This window comes from Gorilla gorilla, chromosome 10, assembly GCF_029281585.2.
Source record: "Gorilla gorilla gorilla isolate KB3781 chromosome 10, NHGRI_mGorGor1-v2.1_pri, whole genome shotgun sequence".
Taxonomy (NCBI): domain Eukaryota; kingdom Metazoa; phylum Chordata; class Mammalia; order Primates; family Hominidae; genus Gorilla; species Gorilla gorilla.
The window spans coordinates 148,020,799-148,040,089 of NC_073234.2; the positions used below are offsets into that span (position 1 = coordinate 148,020,799).

Below are 19,291 nucleotides of genomic sequence, written 5' to 3' on the forward strand. Positions count from 1 at the left end.
AGAGTAGTCAGCCTGCACAGACCCCAGCTGCAGCTAAGGGTGCCGGGATCCGCGGGGCCAAGGCCGGGCTGCTTCTTGGGGTCCTGTTGGGGGCCTGGGACATTTGGTGTGGGAGGTGCCCATGGTGTGAGCAGCCACCTCCAATGCCCTGACCGGCACCTGCCTCACCCCGGACAGAGAGGCCTGGGCCCAGGCTGGGCAACACCCAGGGAGCCAGCACCCCGTGGCGGGCAGGGGGAAGGAGACCTGTGTGCAGCCTTCATGACGGTTGTGTGCCCAGGGGGAGTGGGTGTGTTCCCCGGGGGGAGCGGGTGTCTGCCTGGGGGGAGCGGGTGTGTGTCCGGGGGAGTGGGTGTGTTTCAGTGTGTGCTGTGCCTCCCCGTGGGTGCACGGGTGTGTTTCAGGGTGTGCCGTGCCTCCCCATGGGTGCACGGGTGTGTTTCAGTGTGTGCCTGAGGGAAGCAGGTGTGTTTCAGTGTGTGCCGTGCCTCCCTGTGGGTGCACGGGTGTGTTTCAGGGTGTGCCCAGGGGAAGTGGGTGTGTTTCAGTGTGTGCCGTGCCTCCCCGTGGGTACACGGGTGTGTTTCAGGGTGTGCCGTGCCTCCCCGTGGGTGCACAGGTGTGTTTCAGGGTGTGCCATGCCTCCCCGTGGGTGCACATGGCACAGTGGAGGGCTCCTTGCACATGTGCCTGGACTTGCTGTGGGAATGGCCTGGGAGGCTGGGTGCCGACCCCTGCCCCCCGGACCTGGAAGCCCAGCGCCATCTCCCCGGCCCCCATCACCACTGTCCCCTGCCCTCCTCATGACTGTGTTTCATTTTCCCTTAAGTATCAGGAGGAACATTAATGACATCATAAAACCCAGAGCTCCATAAAAGCCATTTCTACAGATTGACGGCCTGCTGGGCTCGTGGGAGGGTGGGGGCCTGGGCTCCGCCCACCCCATCCCTGCAGCCCCCGAAATTTCCAGGCCGGAGAGGCTCCCTCACTAAACCACAGCAGCTTTTTCTAGGGTGTGTAATTAAACCAGGAATGACCCAGTGTGGCCAGGCCAGAGGGGACACAGCCTGGTGGGGACGGCCCCCCACTGTCTCCGTCCCGCAGCTTCTGCTGGTGGCAGAGCAGGAAGCGGCAAGGGAGCGGCATGGGCGGTGCGGCCACAGGCCAGGAGTGGACCCCATGATCCCTGGACCCAGGATCGTGGGCAGGAATTGGCCACTTGGCTGGGTCACAGCAGGGGCTCAGCCAGGCCCTTTGCACCCCCACCCTAGCTCCCCTGAGGCTGCCCTTTCACCTGAGGGTCTGTCTAAAGCCCTGGGCTCAGCTCTACCATCCTGGGCTCTTCTCTGCCACCCTGGGCTCTTCTCTGCCACCCTGGGCTCTTCTCTGCCACCCTGGGCTCTGCCACCCTGGGCTCTTCTCTGCCACCCTAAGCTCTGCCACCCTGGGCTCGGCTCTGCCCCCCTGGGCTCTTCTCTGCCACCCTAGGCTCTACCACCCTGGGCTCTTCTCTGCCACCCTAGGCTCTGCCACCCTGGGCTCTTCTCTGCCACCCTGGGCTCAGCTCTGCCACCCTGGGCTCTGCCTTTGGCCTCTCACCTGGTTTGGTCCAGAGTCCGTGAGCTGTTGACCTGGGGTGGCTGGAGCTCACTTCTGGGCAGTGGTTCCTGGAGCAGCTGCCTGCCCAAGGGCCCTCTTCCTAGGGTTTCCTTCCTCCTGTGCTGCGTGGGGTCTCAGCCAGCCTTGCTGTTGTCGCCTGTGCACGGGGGCAACCCCTCAGAGGTGGCTGTGGGTGTCCTGACAGCCATGGTCATGAGTATGATGACACTCCTCCGCCCTTCCCATCGTCATGAGTATGATGACACTCCTCTGCCCTTCCCATTGTCATGAGTATGATGACACTCCTCCGCCGTTCTCTGGGCGGTGTCCTGACAGACCAGCTCCTGGTGTGCGTGTTCAGGGTCAGAGTGTGGAAATGGGCTAAGGCCACCTGGCTCCAGCTGCTGGGAGGCACCTGGGCCAAGTGGGGTGTCCTGATGCAGACTCCATGGGCAGGAGGAGGACTGTGGCCCCCACATAGGTGCCAGACTGTGAGTGTCAGTGACATCTCCGAGTGCTGGGCAGGACTCCTGCCGGCTCACTGTGGGTCAGGGGGAGGGCCGGGTCTTAAGCTCTGGAAGGTGGGCTCTGCCCCCTGTTGCTGGTGAGGTATGCACGTGGCCACCTCCTGTGGCCACCCCAGCTGGTCTGAGGTCTCCAGGGCACCTGGGTCTCTGCCCTGAGCCACTGGGTGCCCTTCTGCTCCTGGGTCTCCACTCATTATTCAAGTCTTCTCCCCAGAGCACTCTGTGTTTCCTGAGAAAGCCCGTCATTAACTTGCCAGCTGCTTGCAGCTTAACCCCCACAGCCGAGGCACACAAGTGACAGATGGCGGGGTGGGGGGTGGGGGTGGGGTGTGGGGGGAGGGGGAAGGGGGTAGGGGCTGGCCTGCTGCACTGGGGATGGGGTTCCTCTCCAAGCCGCAGGAGCCCGGGAGGACCCTGAGGGCTGCAGAGGGTCCTGTGTGTGTGCACTGGGCCCCAGTGCACACAGACCTGTTTCAGACCCTGGTGCGTACAGATGGGCCCTGCCATGTGCAGGTGTGCGCCCAGGGCCTTGGTCCAGTGTGGCCCTCAGTTGCCCATGCTGTCAGCCCTGGGGGCCCCTTGTGTCCAGTGTGTGGGGGGGTGTAGGTGAGAGCCCAGGCTCCAGGCAGAGAGCAGGGAGGTGCCTGGCCTCCTCGGAAGTGCTCTTCCCCGGCACTGAGGACTGGAGGCAGGTGGAGGCCAGACCACCCCAGGGGTGGAGGACCAAGAACCGGCCCCATGGGACGCATGCCCAGGAGCAGGACAGGACCCAGGAGCAGGACAGGACCCAGGAGCAGGCAAGGGGTCTGGGCGAGGGTCTGGATTGTGCTGAAGCCTGGGACCCACTAGTGGGGGTTTGGGACTTCCCTGAGGCCCTCAGACTCCTGGGTTGCTCCCTAGGCTGAGGCTGCCGTGTGTGTGCGGGCGTGTGTGTGCATGTGCATGTGTGTATGTGTGTGTGCGTGCATGTGTGCCTGTGTGTGTGCGTGCATGTCTGCCTGTGCGTGTGGGCAGGTCTGTGCCTGTCCTGTGTGCAGCTCGTGTCCGCGGTACCCCTGTGTGGTGGGCTGCATGGGGCTGTGCGTTGCCTTGTAGAACAGTGTCACGGGTTCCTCTCTGGGCCTCTGTGTGTGCGTGTGTGTGTGTGTGCACCCGCGTGTGTGTGACCTGTGTTTGTGTGTTTGCATGTTGTGCATGTGGCATTGTGTGTTGTGCACATGGCGTTGCGTGTTGTGCACTTGGCATTGCATGTTGTGCACGTGGCGTTGTGTGTTGTGCACGTGGCATTGTGTGTTGTGCACGTGTGCACCCCTTGCCACCTGCCTGTGACTGGGGCCTCCAGCCTAATGAGAAGCCACAGCCAGGCCAGCAGCCCCCCGTGTTGCTGAGTGGCATGGGCATTCATCACCTGGTCTGGTTTTATGAACCGTCCTTAAAGTGGTGTAATTTTGTCCACATTGGTGGCCAGCAAAGCCCCAGCTATTGCTCATCCTCAGCAGCTTCTGCCCCAAGTGTGTGGTTTGGCCTTCTCAGCCACCGTCAGTGCTGTAAGGTAGAGTTGCTTCCACCCAAGGATGTGGTGACTGACTCCAGCGTGGCAGGGGGCTAGTGGATCGATTAGACAGAATGAGGATCCACAAGAGCTTGCTGGGGTTGGAGCCATTCCTGCCGGCACAGGACCCTGGCTCGCCCTCCCACACCCATGCACAGAATGTTCTGGAGGGGCCTTTGGCCAGCAGGGGCCAGAGTGAGGGGCCGGGTGAGCTGCAGGGTGGTGGTGGCAGCCCATGGTGAGGGCCCAGGCCTCAGGGACCCATCTCACCCTGCACACGGCATTTAGTTACCAGATCATCCCGTTCTCCAGACAGGATCACAGGCCCAGAGAGGCCAACAGGGCCACCCACCTCAGTGACTGGGAGCTGAGACCCTCAGACCTCCCTCACCACTAGGCCATGCCCACCCAGAATTCTCCTCCATGCGGCTGCCCAGCCCCTTGTGCCCGTCAAGAAGAGCCATCTGCATGGCTATGCCCACATGCCCTCCTCTGCCCCCAGTAGCGCCCACTTGGCCACAGCCCCCCCAGGCCCTTCCTGTCCCCACTGGCGAGGCCCTCCATCAGGGTCACAGACGCCCACCCTGCACAAACTGAGGTGTGGAGAAATCCATCCCCTTGCCTCCCCTCCAGCCCGTGTGTGCTGAGCGTGTCCATGGCCGGGCATGCACACGGGGAGAAAGATGGGAAAGACCCGGATAAGGGAAGCCAAGGAGTTGCTGTCCCAGGCAGGGTGTTAAGCGCAGCACAGGAGGGTGGGAGAGGGGGCCAGGCCGGCCGAAGCAGGCATAGGTTTGAACAGAGGGGCTGGTGAGAGGCCCTGAGGCCCCTGAGGAAGGAGCCCACCCCGTGTGCTTGGGGGCATGCCTGGGACAGGGAGGCTGGAGGTGGGTGGGAGGGGCAGAGACCCAGCCAGGTGGGACACTGCAGATGCCCACCAGCCGCTGGGGTCCTGCTGCCCTCGCTCTGTGCCAGGACCCAATACAGGCGCTGTCTTTACGAGGCAGGTTTATGACACTCATTACGGGGCTCCTTGGGCCTCTTCTGAGCAGCCACAATTTGTATGGAAGCAATAAAAACCCAGCAGCCTCTCCCTGGAGTCAGAGAGCCGCAGTCTCCTCCCGACCCAGCCTCTCCCTGGAGTCAGAGAGCCACAGTCTCCTCCCGACCCAGCCACAGTCTCCTCCCGACCCAGCCTCTCCCTGGAGTCAGAGAGCCGCAGTCTCCTCCCGACCCAGCCTCTCCCTGGAGTCGGAGAGCCGCAGTCTCCTCCCGACCCAGCCTCTCCCTGGAGTCAGAGAGCCACAGTCTCCTCCCGACCCAGCCTCTCCCTGGAGTCAGAGAGCCACAGTCTCCTCCCGACCCAGCCACAGTCTCCTCCCGACCCAGCCTCTCCCTGGAGTCAGAGAGCCGCAGTCTCCTCCCGACCCAGCCTCTCCCTGGAGTCAGAGAGCCGCAGTCTCCTCCCGACCCAGCCTCTCCCTGGAGTCAGAGAGCCACAGTCTCCTCCCGACCCAGCCACAGTCTCCTCCCGACCCAGCCTCTCCCTGGAGTCAGAGAGCCGCAGTCTCCTCCCGACCCAGCCTCTCCCTGGAGTCAGAGAGCCGCAGTCTCCTCCCGACCTCTGAGCATAGGAGGGTCTTTCAGGCTGGCTGCTGTGTGGGGACCATAGGGGTGGGGGCTGAGCCATGTCCTCGCCCCATGGTGGGCACAGCCCGCACCCATCTGGCCACCCATTTGTCCATCTGCACACACCCACATCCATGCACTTACCCACCACCTGTCCCCCATCTGCCACCCATCTGTCCATCCATGCCACAGTGATCATGTGCCTGAGGGCAGTGGCCTCAGCACAGCCTGACTCTGGGCTGGGCTCCATGCCGGGCACTGGGTTGTGAGGAGCACGTCACACAGAGTCCCTGCCCCCAGGGAGCTGCCATTCCAGAGGGGAGAGGAGCCAGTCAGTAAAGAGAGCAGCAGCTGCCAGGTCAGAAGGAAGGTGGGCCGGGGTCGGGGCAGCATCTCAGAAGGGGCAGGCCAGGGCATCTGGGTAGGGGCAAGCCTGTGTGTGCAGGACTTGAGGCGGGTGGGTGCCACTGTGGGAGAGAACAGAGAGGGGTGCAGGGGAGCTGGGCCGTAGAGGATGGGAGGCTGTGCAGATAGTACCACTATCCCCTACCACCCCAGGCTAAGTGACAAAGGGGCTGACCCACCCAGTGCTGAGAGGGGCAGGGTCCAGGCCAGGTTTGTTCCAGCAGCCCAAGCACCACCACTCAGCCCTGGGAGGTCAGCATGGGGGCAGCAGGGACTTGGGGTCTTGGGAGGTGGCCATCCTGCCATCCGCCTCCACTCCAGGCCTGGCCTCCATGGGCTGCGGGAGGGTGGGACGCCACGTGCGTTGCTGGGCCCCAGGTGAAGGGAGTGTCTGCGTGTGAGAACACCATCGTCTCCATGGCATTTAGATCATCTGACCCCTCCACCTGTGGTATTTGATTGCAAACAGGTGAGGTCCATGAAGAGACCTCGCCTCCGTCTGCAGATGTGGAAGCCGAGGCCCAGGCATCAGCTGCACCTGTCGCACCCTCTGCCAGGGCAGGGTCCAGATGGGGCCAATGGATTTGGTCCCCTCCCTGTCCACCCTTTTCTCCTCGCCACCTCCCTGCCCCACATGTGCCCACACAGGGCTCACTTCCCGCAGCGGGCATGCACTCTTTTATCTCCCGTTTTGTGGGTCAGAATTGAGCAAGGCTCAGCCCGGGTGGCTCCTCCATGCTGCACTGTGCTCACTGGGGTCTCCTAGGGATGGTGGCTGGGCTGGATGGAGGGTTCAGGGTGGCTTTGCTGACATGCCTGGCTTCTGGGCCTTGGTGGCTCAAGGCCCAGGCAGCTGTGGCCAGCCCTCCCAGAGCCTCAGCCAGGCCGGCAGCACCATTCCAGCACATTCTGCAGATCAGAGCCCCCCAGCCCAGCCCAGGTTCTAGGGGAGGGGTTGGACCCTGGCCTGGAGGGGCCTCATGAGTGCCGCCTTTCACCCCATCCACAGCTCCCTGCAGTGCTCCCAGGTACGGGGGCCACAGCCATCCACCAGGCAGGACAGCCCCACAGGGCAGGGAGATGCCTGACCGAGGAGGGCGGCACAGGCAGTGAAGGTGGCAGCGCACAGCCCTGCTGGAGAGGGCCAGGCCGGAGTCTGGGGTGCCCATCAAGCTGAAATCCAATTATGAGAACAGGCCGGGCTGCTGTGACACGGGGGTTAGGAATTAATGTTAACACTGTTTCTGGTTAAGACTTTTTGTGTTGATAAATAATTCATGAGGCAGTTAGCACTTTGAGCCTGACAACACGAGAATATATTAATACGGTCGGCTCCAAGAAAGGTCAGCCACGTGCTCGGGGCCAGGGGGCCATCTTTTATTCATTCCCTGACACAGGCTCATTAATTATTCTGGCCCAGCCGGGGCTGTGCTCGGAGGGACACTAATGAGAAAAAGGAGAGTGGATTTGAGATCCACATGCCATCCGCTGCGGGGACGTAGAGGGAGAGATGGAAGGAAACGCCGGTGAGGCCTCTGAGGTGGGATGGGGCCTGCAGCCTGGCCCCCTGACAGTGCTGGTTGGGTGTGAAGAGGTGAGCGGAGCTGATCCGCAGGTGTGTGGGGCACTGGCTGCCAGATCCCAGCTCTCCCAGAGAGATGAGGAACAGGAGCAGATGCAGCCAATATCAGAGAGCAGGAGGTGCATGGGGAAGTGAGGCTGAGGCTGTGGGTGCCCCAAGCACACTAGGCCCAGGGGGTGCAGAAACCCCCAGAGAAGCCGCTGAGCAGAGACCCAGAGGGGAGGCTCGCGGGGCCAGGGGTTAGGAGTCCTGCGTGTGTGCACGTGTACATGACAGTGTGAGTGCACGTGTGTCCATGATGGTGTGCATGAGTGCACGTGTGTCCATGATGGTGTGAGTGCACGTGTCCATGATGGTGTGAGTGCACGTGTCCATGGTGTGTGAGTGCACGTGTGTCCATGATGGTGTGTGAGTGCACGTGTGTCCATGATGGTGTGAATGCACATGTGTCCATGATGGTGTGCATGAGTGCACGTGTGTCCATGATGGTGAGTGCACGTGTGTCCATGATGGTGTGTGAGTACACGTGTGTCCATGATGGTGTGTGTGAGTGCACATGTGTCCATGGTGTGTGAGTGCACGTGTGTCCATGATGTTGTATGTGAGTGTACGTGTCCATGATGGTGAGCACACGTGTGTCCATGATGGTGAGTGCACGTGTACATGACAGTGCACGTGTGTGTGCACGTGTACATGATGTGTGGATGTGTGTACATGGTGTGTTGAGTTTACATGTACATGACTGTGTGCCACGTGTGCATGATAGTGTGTTCTGTGTGTACATGGTGTGTGTGAGTGCATGTGTACATGACAGTGTGCCATGTGCACATGATGGTGTATGTGAGTGTACGTGTGTATGACAGCGTATGTGTACATGATGGTGTGTGAGTGCACATGTACATGATAGTGTGTGTGAGTGCACGTGTAAAACGGTGTGAGTGCACATGTACATGACCTTGTGCCATGTGTACATGATGGTGTGTGAGTGCATGTGTACATGACGGGGTGTGTGTGAGTGCATGTGTACACGATGGTGTGTGTGCCATGTGTATATGACTGTGAGTGCATGTGTATATGACAGTGTGTGAATGCACATGTACATGAAGGTGTGTCATGTGTATGTGATGGTGTGAGTGCATGTGTACATGGTGTGTGCTATGTGTACATGATGGTGTGTGTGCCATGTGTACATCACAGTGTGTGAGTGCACGTGTACATGGTGTGTGTGCCATGTGTATATGACTGTGAGTGCATGTGTATATGACAGTGTGTGAATGCACATGTACATGAAGGTGTGTCATGTGTATGTGATGGTGTGAGTGCATGTGTACATGGTGTGTGCTATGTGTACATGATAGCGTGTGTGCCATGTGTACATCACAGTGTGTGAGTGCACGTGTACATGATGGTGTGTGTGTCATGTGTACATGATGTGTGTGAGTGCACATGTACATGATGGTGTGAGTGCATGTGTACATGACTGTGTGAGTGCATGTGTACATGATGGTGTGAGTGCATGTGTACATGACCTCGTGCCATGTGTACATGTGTGAGTGCACGTGTACATGATGTACATGACAGTGTGTGTGAGTATATGTGTACATGATGGTGTGTGTGCCATGTGTACATGATGGTGTATGTGAGTGCACGTGTACATGAAGATGTGTGTGCCGTGTGTATATGATGGTGTGTGTGAGTGCACATGTGTATGTGAAAGTGTATTGTTATGTGTACATGTGTACGTCCAACTGCACGTGCATGCATGACTGCATGTGAGTGCACGTGTGTACATAAAGGTATGTGGCTGTGCACATGTGTGTACGTAACGGTGTCTTTGCATGCATGTATATATGATCATGTTGTGCACATGCCTGTGTGGTAACGATCACAGTGAGGCCAGGGGCTCTGGGGGCACTCGGGGGTCTTCAGGCTGACATGGGGTGGGGTAGAGTGGAAGCGGCTGGTGGCCAGCTCTTGTCACCAGGAACCCCCTTGCTGTGTGGAGACAGCTGGAGGGCCAGAGCACAGGGGCCCCAGGTGGCCACGCTCGACAGGATGTGAGGGCAGAGAGTTAGGGATGTGCTGTATGGCCGCCCTGTCCTGTGGTGGGTGCCCTCTGCTGTGGGTGTGAAGCCCACGGAGTGTGTGGCCAGGGACATGTACTTAACAGGAAGAGGTGGCACTCGGGTGTAGAATGGAAAGCTGTTCAGAGTGAGACTGTTCCTGTCCAGTGTGTGAGTCGGGCCGAGCCCGGAGGTGGCTGAGGTGGGTGCTTTCCCCACCCATGTCCCATGGCGTCACAGCACAAATGCCGGTCCAGCCTGTCCAGTGTGTGGGTTGGGCCGAGCCCGGAGGCAGCTATGGTGGGTCCTCCCTGGCCCATGTCCCAGGGTGTCGCAGTGCAAATGCCAGTCCAGATGTTCCTATTTGCGGCAGTCGCGACTTGAGAAAATTAAAGGTGATTTTGTGCATTTTAGAGCATTTAGGCCCAAGGCTCAGGTGGTGCTAAGCAGGTGTCTAATTCTGCACATGTCTGATGGAATGTTCTGGAATTGTATTGGGGCTGGGCAGTGCTCCCTTGAGGACTGGCCCCCAGCACCTAGTGCCCCAATCTTTGTGACAGTTGGGAGCCCCCACGAGGACAGTTTTGTCCCCTCCAACCACAGTGTGGGGCAACAGGCAATGCGGACTTCGGAGCCTAGGCCACCCACGCGTGTGCCTGCCACGTCTCCAGCTAAGTGGACCCCATGGATCCTCGGGAAGAGGATCCATGTTCTCAACAGACAAGACCATGGATAGCAAATAAGCAGCTGATCGGAGATCATCACTGGGTGGGATCAGGGTCCTGAGCAGGAGCTGTCCGCACTCGTGTGCAGGTGCAGTGGCCACCACTGCACGGAGAGCTCAGGGGAGGGGCCGCAGAGCCCTGAGTGCCAGGAGGAGCCAGGCTGGCTGGGACTCGAAGAAGAGCGTTGGGGGAACGGGCTCACCCAGATCCCTGGTCAGAGTGAGCTTGGGTGTGGCTGGGCTGAGGCCCTGTGACCCAGGGGCCGGTCCCTGGGGCCAGGCCTGGGAGGGAGTTAGTTTGATTCACAGGAGGTCCTGAGACGGAAGGGGCCTGGGAGGGTGTGTTCTCCAGCTGCCTTTCCTCCTAACCAGGGCTCCAGCCCCACGTTCTCGCCGACGCAGGGCTCGCCAGGCCTGCTCCCTTGGCAGCTCTCAGGGAAAGTTCAGAAATGCATCGGGAGATCCTGGGGCCAGAGGCAGGGGTGCCAGCCCTGCAGCCCCACCACTCCCCTTTCCCATCGCCAGCTGTCTCTTCACGGGCCTGGACTGGAGGTCAAGGGCTGCCTGAGTCCTGCAAGGCCCAAGGCAAGCGCGGGCTGTGCCGGGTGCACTGAGTGGGGGCCTCCAGTGGGCGACGCAGAGCCCAGAGCTTTCCCTGGCAGTGATGGCCACGGGGCCGCCACGTGGCACAGCCTCTCCTGAGGGCTTGAGCCCCCACCGGGAGGCACCCTCGCAGGCGGGCGCACAGCCCGTGGGGCCTTGGCGCTGTGGGGAGGGTGCACAGGCAAGTCCAGCTCCGTTGTGTCTGCTCCAGAGCCTCACTCACCTGCAGCTCCTGGAGGCTGTGGCTGTTGGCTGCACTGACTTGATTGCTTGTTAATTGCTCTTTAATTGAGTAATTAGTGCTTTGTTGGGCTTTGAAGCCTAAACACTCATAAAAACTGAATTTGCTGAGTAAGCAAACATAGCATTTTTTTCAGGACCTGCCACCCGGTTATCTTGTGTAACCAGGTGCAAGGGTGCCTCCACCTCCCAGGACAGCGAGACGAAGGCGGGCCTCAGTGTGGCGGGGCCCTGACCAGAGGGTGAGCGTGGCCTCCAGGGCTTCTGCCACAGATTCCAGAGCCTGGATTCAGGATTCAGAACCCACCCAGTCACCCCCAGTCTGTGCCGTGGTGGGCTCCCATGCACTCAGTCCTCAGTTTCCCCATCCAGCAGCAGGTGGGCCTGTGGCAACTTGCAAGTGAGCCCAGTGTGAGCCCCATCCCCACACACTGCCCGGCCCCCACCCCTCGGGCTCCATGGCAGCTCTTTCCAGGCGCCTGCTCTTCCAGTCTCCAGAGAAGAAAGGCCTGGGGAGCGGGCGGAGAGTGTCTATGCTAGGATCAGGGTCAGAGAGGGAGGAGCTGGCCGTCAGGTGGGCCAGGAAGCCTCAGCCCCATGCCCCGGCCCTCCAGCCCGATGCCCACCCAGTCCTGCCCTCCAGCCCGATGCCCACCCAGTCCTGCCCTCCAGCCCGATGCCCACCCAGTCCTGCCCTCCAGCCCGATGCCCACCCAGTCCTGCCCTCCAGCCCGATGCCTACCCAGTCCTGCCCTCCAGCCCGATGCCCACCCAGTCCTGCCCTCCAGCCCCATGTCCACCCAGTCCAGTCTCCCAGCCCCATGCCCCACCCACTCAGTCCTGCCCTCCAGCCCGATGCCCACCCAGTCCTGCCCTCCAGCCCCGTGCCCACCCAGTCCTGCCCTCCAGCCCCATGCCCACCCAGTCCTGCCCTCCAGCCCCATGCCCACCCAGTCCAGTCTCCCAGCCCCATGCCCCCACCCACCCAGTCCTGCCCTCCAGCCCCGTGTCCCCACCCACCCAGTCCTGCCCTCCAGCCCCCATTCACCTACTCGTGTCCTTCAGCCCCATGCCCACACAGCCTAGTCTCCCAAGCCCGTGCCCCCACCCACCCACTCCTGCCCCCAGCCCTCTCTCAGTTGACCCCAGGTCCCTCCCGCCAGGTGCCGCCTCCCCTTGGCCTTGGGCCCCATTCCCTGTGGGCCACCCTGAGAGTACGCCCAGCTGGTCCCGGCCGCCTACCCACCCTGGCCCTGGCCACCTACCCACCCTGGTCCCTGGCACACCTCCATCTGGCCTGGTGCAGCAGCAGAGCCCAGCCCCACACTGTCTCCTGCACCCAACCCTGCCAAAATGGAGGCCAGACATCCCCTCTCAGTGGACTCCACACGCCCCCTGACCCGCCCACCACACACTGTCACTGCCAGCCATCCTGTGGGCTTCCGAGCCGCCTGTGGTGTGTGTGGCGCCTGCTCTGGGCTCACCACATCAGCACCTGGAACCAGGCTCCAGGGCAAGCCCACTGCTCACTGCACCTGCCTCACCCGGGGGGGGCCCTCCCCGATGTCAGGAGGACTCCCAGCCCCACACCTATGGCCCCACAAGCCCAGATCCCCAGATCCCCAGATCCCCAGCTCTGAGTCCTGGGCTCAGCTCCAGGCCCTTGCTGAGTAGCCATGCAGCTGAAGAAAGTTCTTTCCCTCTGAACCTCTGCTTCCTCACCTATGAAATGGGCTGATACTGCTGTGACACTGGGGGCACAGCCTCCCACCACACCCCTACCCCAAAGCACGTCAGGTGCAAATCCACTGTGAGCCTGGGGGGCAGAGCCCCACACCACACCCCTACCCCGAGGCACGTCAGGTGCAAATCCACTGTGAGCCTGGGGGGCAGAGCCCCACACCACACCCCTACCCTGAGGCACGTCAGGTGCAAATCCACTGTGAGCCTAGGGGGCACAGCCTCCCACCACAACCCTACCCCGAGGCACGTCAGGTGCAAATCCACTGTGAGCCTAGGGGGCACAGCCTCCCACCACAACCCTACCCCAAGGCACGTCAGGTGCAAATCCACTGTCAGCCTGGGGGGCACAGCCTCCCACCACACCCCCTACCCCAAGGCACATCAGGTGCAAATCCACTGTCAGCCTGGGGGGCACAGCCCCTCACCACATCCCTACCCTGAGGCACGTCAGGTGCAAATCCACTCAGTGGGCCTCCCCCATCCATTCTATGCCAGTACTGTGGATGGCCAAAGGTGCCTCACCCTCAAGTGCCAGATTTGGGCCCTGCAGCTCCAGCACCCACACCCATAACCCCCTGCCCACAAGGGGCCAGCAGCCCCACCGGAGGTCATGCACCCCCCCACCCCAGGGACAGCTGCCCAGCTGCGTGGGGTGAGTGCACAAGTGGCTTCCACCTGGCCGTGCCCCCCCAGGCAGCCCAGTTCTGCCCATGGAGGGGAGGGGAAGTGGAGCCTGGGCTGAGCCCACATGGTGGAAGGGTGCGGATTCACAGGACTGAGGCGGCCGAAAGGGGCTGAAAGTGATCTTTCCAATCGTGAGACATTTCACACAGTGTGAAGCTCAACTCGAAACCTCCCCAGCTGCTCTCAGCCCTGGGGGCTGCCGGTGCCATGCCAGCCCCTGCCCCTTATTTCAGCCAAATCACTTGATTGGAATGCATTGCATATCCCGCCCGAGCATGCAGCCCAAATGAAGGTGGGCCCCTTGGCACTGCCATCTGGGAAGATGGGGTCCCACAGGGCAGGGCATGGGGCCCACAGCCACTCATGCTTCTGCCCCATCCCTTCCAGAGCTGCTCCCCCCACCACCCCGAACCATCCGGGTTGCTGGAGTTTCTGGGCTGCAGGTTCCGACAGAATAGGTGAAGCAGCCAAGCTGCCATCTGCCCCACGAGGGCCCAGCACAGGCGGCGCAGGTGGCCCTTTTCCCCACTCGGTGGCACGTGGCTCTGTGGCAGGTCCTGAGGCGCCCACGTGCCACATACAGACATTGGGACACGTGGCAGGACACTGAGGGCAGAAGCCACCAAGGGCAGGATGACCAGATGGCACAGGGAGGGGCCAGGAACTGGCACACGCAGGATGCGCCACGGCACCCTTGCACACGGCAGATGCTCCTTGTATCCCCGGGCACCTGGGTGGGCACGCACGGCTCAACAGGGCCCCACGGAGGACACATGTGCACACTCAGGCCACACATGCTCAGCCAGGGTGGGGCTTCCGCACTGGTGTTCCCAGCAGCTTGGCCTCTCACCCGACACTCAGGCTGGGCCTTTCCACTCCATCCTGCCCACGCCTTGCCACTGTTAGAGGTACCTCGGGTTGGTGCAGGTGCCCGTGTTGTTGGGGTGTTTTTTCTGCTGGTGAGGAGGGGTCAGGGCCCCCTGCCCAAGGTAGTTCTGCTCAGGAATCTTCATGCAGTGCCTCAGAGCAGAAACCCGGCCCTCACTGGCCCTGCCTCAGCCCCTCTCCTACCCACTGGGCCCAGACAGCTCTCCTGGATGGGAAGCTGGGGAGGTGGAAGCAGAGGCTGGCAGTGTTTCCAGCACCCTTCCCCAATGCTGGGCCTAGACCCTCCCCAGGACAGCCCCTTGGCCCCTCTGTCTCCTGTCTCCTCCCCACCCTGCCTGGTCGGGGCCAGACACTGAGGGACCCCTGGGAGCAGCAACCTCAGCACAGGGTCCCTGCTTATGAATTTTTCATGCCTTTGTTTGAGCAGTGGGATCAGGCGGCCCCTGAGCACACCGAAGCCATAATTAACACTTGCGCTGGGAAGGGGAGGCATGTGTCCTTTGCTGCCTAATAGCCGTGCTGCTGATTTGTGTCTCCCCGTGTGTGGGGCTGACAGGCAGCCCCAACCCCAACCCGTAGCCGCCCAGGGTCTGGAAGGGGTGCAGGGAGGCCTGGGTGATGGGGGCCAAGCCCCCTCCAGGCTCTTCGGGTAGCAAGGGTGCACTGCCTGGCTGTGGGGTAGGCTCAGATGCCTCTGAGGGATGAGGGAAGGGGGAGGGGTTGATGGCAGTGGTGGTGACAGTGACAGTGAAGATGACACTGATGGCAGCTCCCATTTATGAAGCCTGGCCGCCAGCGGCTGCTGTCCCGAGCCTGCCACGCATGTTGCCTCCTCCGACTCAGAAGCCCCATGAAGGTGCCACTGTCTCTGCAGATGAGGAAACTGAGGCTCAGAGAAACGAAGAGACCTTTGCCACGGTGTCCAGTGTCCACGAAGCAGTGGGGCCAGGACCCGCCCCCAGACCGAGTTCCAGGGTGCACGTTAACTCTAGGCTGTGCCCAGCATTCGACACCCCAGGGCTGGGGCCCAGAAGCTGGGGGAGGTGTCGGGAGCCCACAGGGAGCTGTCAGGTGGGGATGCAGTTTCCTGTTCTCAGCAGGAAGCAGCCATCGTTGCTCATGAGAAGTCTCCAGGTGCTCAAATGTTGGCAGCCAATTTTAAAAAAATAAATCAGGCCAGACCAAGCCCATGTGCCCCCCTACCCAGCTTGTGGCTCTAAAAGCCATGTCTCAAGGCCGTTGTCCACCCACCAGTGAGGGTCTGGGAAGACCGCTAATGGAGCCTGGAGGTGCTAGGCATCCCCACCGCACAGCCACATCTGTGAAAACAGTGACACGCAGTGGCCCCTGGGGTGGTCAGGGAAGCCACTCTCACGGAGGACGAAACCGGTGCCTGTGCTTCCGAGCCCCACCGCGGCTCTCACACCCAGCCCGGGATGGAGGTGGGGCAGATAGAGCTTCCCAGGGCCTGGGGGAGCTGAGCTGTGGGCTTGGGGTGCGGAGCCGTGACTCACGCCTGGCCTCTGACTCGCGCTGCTGAGTGGTCTGGAACCCCTGTCAGGTGCCTCCCTCTGGCCACCCCACACCTTAGGCATGAGGGCCGGGGCCCTGGGCAGGAGGGCAGGAGGAAGGAACAGAGCCCAGTGGTTCGGGGGCAGAGCCTGCCCCCACGGCCACTCACCGGAATCACCCGGCTGCTACTCCCCACCCCAGGCACCCGGGTTTAAGTGGTGTAGGGGCCCCGAGCCTCGGTGCGGCTTAAAACCAGACTGACTGAGGGCATGGGTGGAGAGAACAAGTACTGAGAAGTGGTCACGAGGGCCATTATTGGATGGTGAGGCCCGACAGACTCAGAGGGGCCTTGTAGGCTGGCAGACCGTGGTACAGGGAGCTGCTGCCTGCTGGCTGCCATTGGAGCTCAGGACAAGCAGAGAAGGAGAGACTTGATATCGGGGTCTCCTCGTGGCTGCAGGAAGGCTCACCTTTCCAGCCTTGGCCATCAGGGTCATAGACAAGTGTGAGCACTGCCAGGGCTAAGAGACTCTAAAACTCCCAGACCAGGACTTCACCTACGCCAGGGTAAATGGCATCTTCTCGTTCTTGGCTTTGTGGGCAGACAATGATGGTAATGATAGTGATGATGGTGGTGAGGATGAGGGTGAGGATGATGACCTGATGGTAACGACGGTGATGGTGGTGAAGATAACTGATGGTAGTGCTGTTGAGGATGGTGACATGAGGACGACGATACTGATGATAATGGTGGTGGTAATGAGGATGGTGTTGGTGGTGGTGGTGTGAGGATGGTGATGACGGTGATGGTGATGGTTGTGACAATGGTGATAGTGATTATGGTGGTGATGGCGATGGTGAGGATGATGGTGATGGTGGCAATGGCGAGGATGATGGTGAAAATGGTGGTGAGGATGATGGTGACGGTGATGAGGGTCATGGTGATGAGGATGGTGATGGTAGTGATGATACTGTCATGTGTATAATGTACTGACTATATATCAAGCACTGCTTTAGTGCTTTGCACATATTCACTTATTTAAGCCACACAATAATCCTATGAGCTGTAAGGAACAACCCTGTAAATTGTTCCTATTTACAGAAGCACAAACTGAGAGACAGAGAGCTCAGGGCTTGGCCCAGCGTGGGGCCGTGCGGCACGGAGCTCAGGGCCTCGCCCAGTGTGGGGCAGTGCGGCACAGAGCAGGCGTCTTCTTTGGAGCCTGAGTCTTGGCCTCCTGACCATGCCCAGCATGTCCCTTCGGGGCCTGGGGTCTGTCCTCTGCTCCCAGGCATTCCTGCCTATCACAAACCCACACCAGGGTGACGTTCCCTGAGCCCCCGAGCCCAGCCCCGGCGCCGTGAAAGGTCGCCTCACTCGGGCAGCTCCCGAGAGGTGGATGTGTCTCTCCTTTTCTCCTCGCCCTGATTAATTGCCTCATTCAATGCCGACTCCACTGCAGTGAAACATTAATTCAGTAGGACTTAATAACACGAATTCATTCACGCCCCTGCCTGCGCCTGGCTGACAGTGCCGTGCTATTTGGTTAATTAGAGGATCCATGCAGCGTCCTCTTGTGCGCTTGCTGGAAAGCACCCCTCAGTGTCTCCTTGCTGTTGGATACATTAAACCCTCGCCTGTGTGGTCAGCCTGGCTGGGTCCAGCCACAGACCTGAAACCCACGGGGAGATCCGTAACCAGGTCCGGGCTTGTGGGAGCTGCTGGCTCTGGCCCATGGGTCTCAGGGCCAACCCAGGCTCAAGCAGGGATCTGGGTGCGGGGATAAGAGCAGAGGCTGGACTGGGCAGGTGGCCCCCAGGCCACGGGTGCACCCATGTGGCCCCAAGTGTCAGGCTGCTCTCGAGGCCTGATTGGCCAGAACCCTGACAGTCTGGTGGGATTGCAGTTTCCAAGTCAAAGGCTCTGCAGCGCAAATTCAGCAGGGAGAGGCCTCACTGGGGGTCCCCAGAAATCCCACTGTGAGGCTAGAAGGGCACCTGACTCCCCTGCAGGCCTCCAGATGCTGGTGGGGCTGCCTCCTGTCCCACCTCCAGGGCGCACTCCCTCTCTGCCCTCCCCAGGCTCCCCGTGTGCAGAGGGCACCCTTGGCACAGTCTCGGCTCCTGCTTTGCCCTCTTCCAGTCCCCTCAGCCCTGGCGTGTTCTGGCATGTTCCTCCCCTCCCCTGCGCTCCCCGCAGGAGCTTGTGGCTCTCCCCTGCCCCACGTCCTGGTCTTTGCTTCCTTTGCTCCTGGCTGAGCCTGGGCAGTTCCATTTCATACTTTCCTCACCAAACACCAAGGCCCGCCCATATCACAGCAGGGGAGATAGAGGCCTCAGGGGCCCAGGGCCACCAGCAAAGCTGGTCTGCATGTCAGGGTCCTGTGGCCCAGCCCTTGGTGAGCTCCGCACCTGCGGCCTCTGGGGCGGGATAGGCCCGGTTCTGACTTGGAGCCCTCAGTGCTTGTGTGGTGGGCCCGGCTGGGCGGGTGCAGGTGGGACTGAGGCCCTTCTCTACCTCTCACCCTGAAGGCCAGACCAGGGGGGACCCTAGGAGAGGGCTTGGCCACGGCTGAAAGGCCAGACCGGGGGGACCCTAGGAGAGGGCTTGGCCACGGCTGAAAGGCCAGACCAGGGGGGACCAGCACACAGCCGGGACAGACAGCCTGGGGGAGCCTGTCAGCCTCAGGAGACCCCCCGACAGGCCCACCCCAGCTGCCCAGCTTCCCCAGGGGTCCCAGCTGGGGTCCCACCTGTAGGAGCCACCTGGAGTGTGACTCGTCATGCGCTGGGAGCAGCACGTTCTCGCTGCAGAGTGTTTGCTAAAGCGCATTTCACACCGTACTGTGAGCTCCGTCGCTGAACACTCCGCAGCCGCGGCTGCACATGGAGGGTGGCTGTGCGTTTCGTTCCCTGCATTAACCCAGTGGGCTCCACATAGGAGGGCGCCGCCCACACGTCCGGCTGGCACTCACCACCCTCCGTGCACTGGGGGGTTTATTCTACCACCAGGTCATTCATTCGACGTGAATGCCTCATAATTGCAGTTGCCAGGAGGGGATTTTTCCCCTTTTGACTGTTTCGGGGGACATTGCAGTCAGTGTGTTCTTCGTAGAGCTCCGCTTACTGAAAACGGAGAACGGATTTGTTTTCGGGATTATCACACCCCTACCCTAACCAGCCAAGCTGACAAATGGCGCCGGCGTCGAGTGTCTAACCCTGAGCGGCCATGGCCCTCCGTGCGCTGCCAGCCCCTCCTCTGCCCCCGGCTGTCCTGACCCCAGGGGCTCCCAGGCTCTGCCCACCATGAGGAGCTGGGGTGCCTGGATCTCCCAGCCCATGTGGTGCCATCGATCCCCTCGGGGTCACGGGATAGTGGGGCTGTCCTGGGCTGGAGGCTGCCCTCCTTCCTGGTGTGAGGAAGGCTCTGGCTGGCCCAGGATGGGGATCTTCATGGCCGCTCTGCTCTGAGGGTCTGGCCAGTGAGGGCTCCTCTCGGGCTGCAGGGCCAGTCTTGTCCCCACCGCTGGCGAGTCGGCC

At 61.1% G+C, this 19,291-nt stretch overlaps 1 protein-coding gene across 16 annotated transcripts in view; it reads left to right on the forward strand.

Moving 5' to 3' along the window:
• Window positions 1–19,291, forward strand: part of FBRSL1 (fibrosin like 1) — a 98,504-nt gene that overhangs the window by 39,904 nt on the left and 39,309 nt on the right. The gene's annotated exons all lie outside the window — the stretch shown is intronic.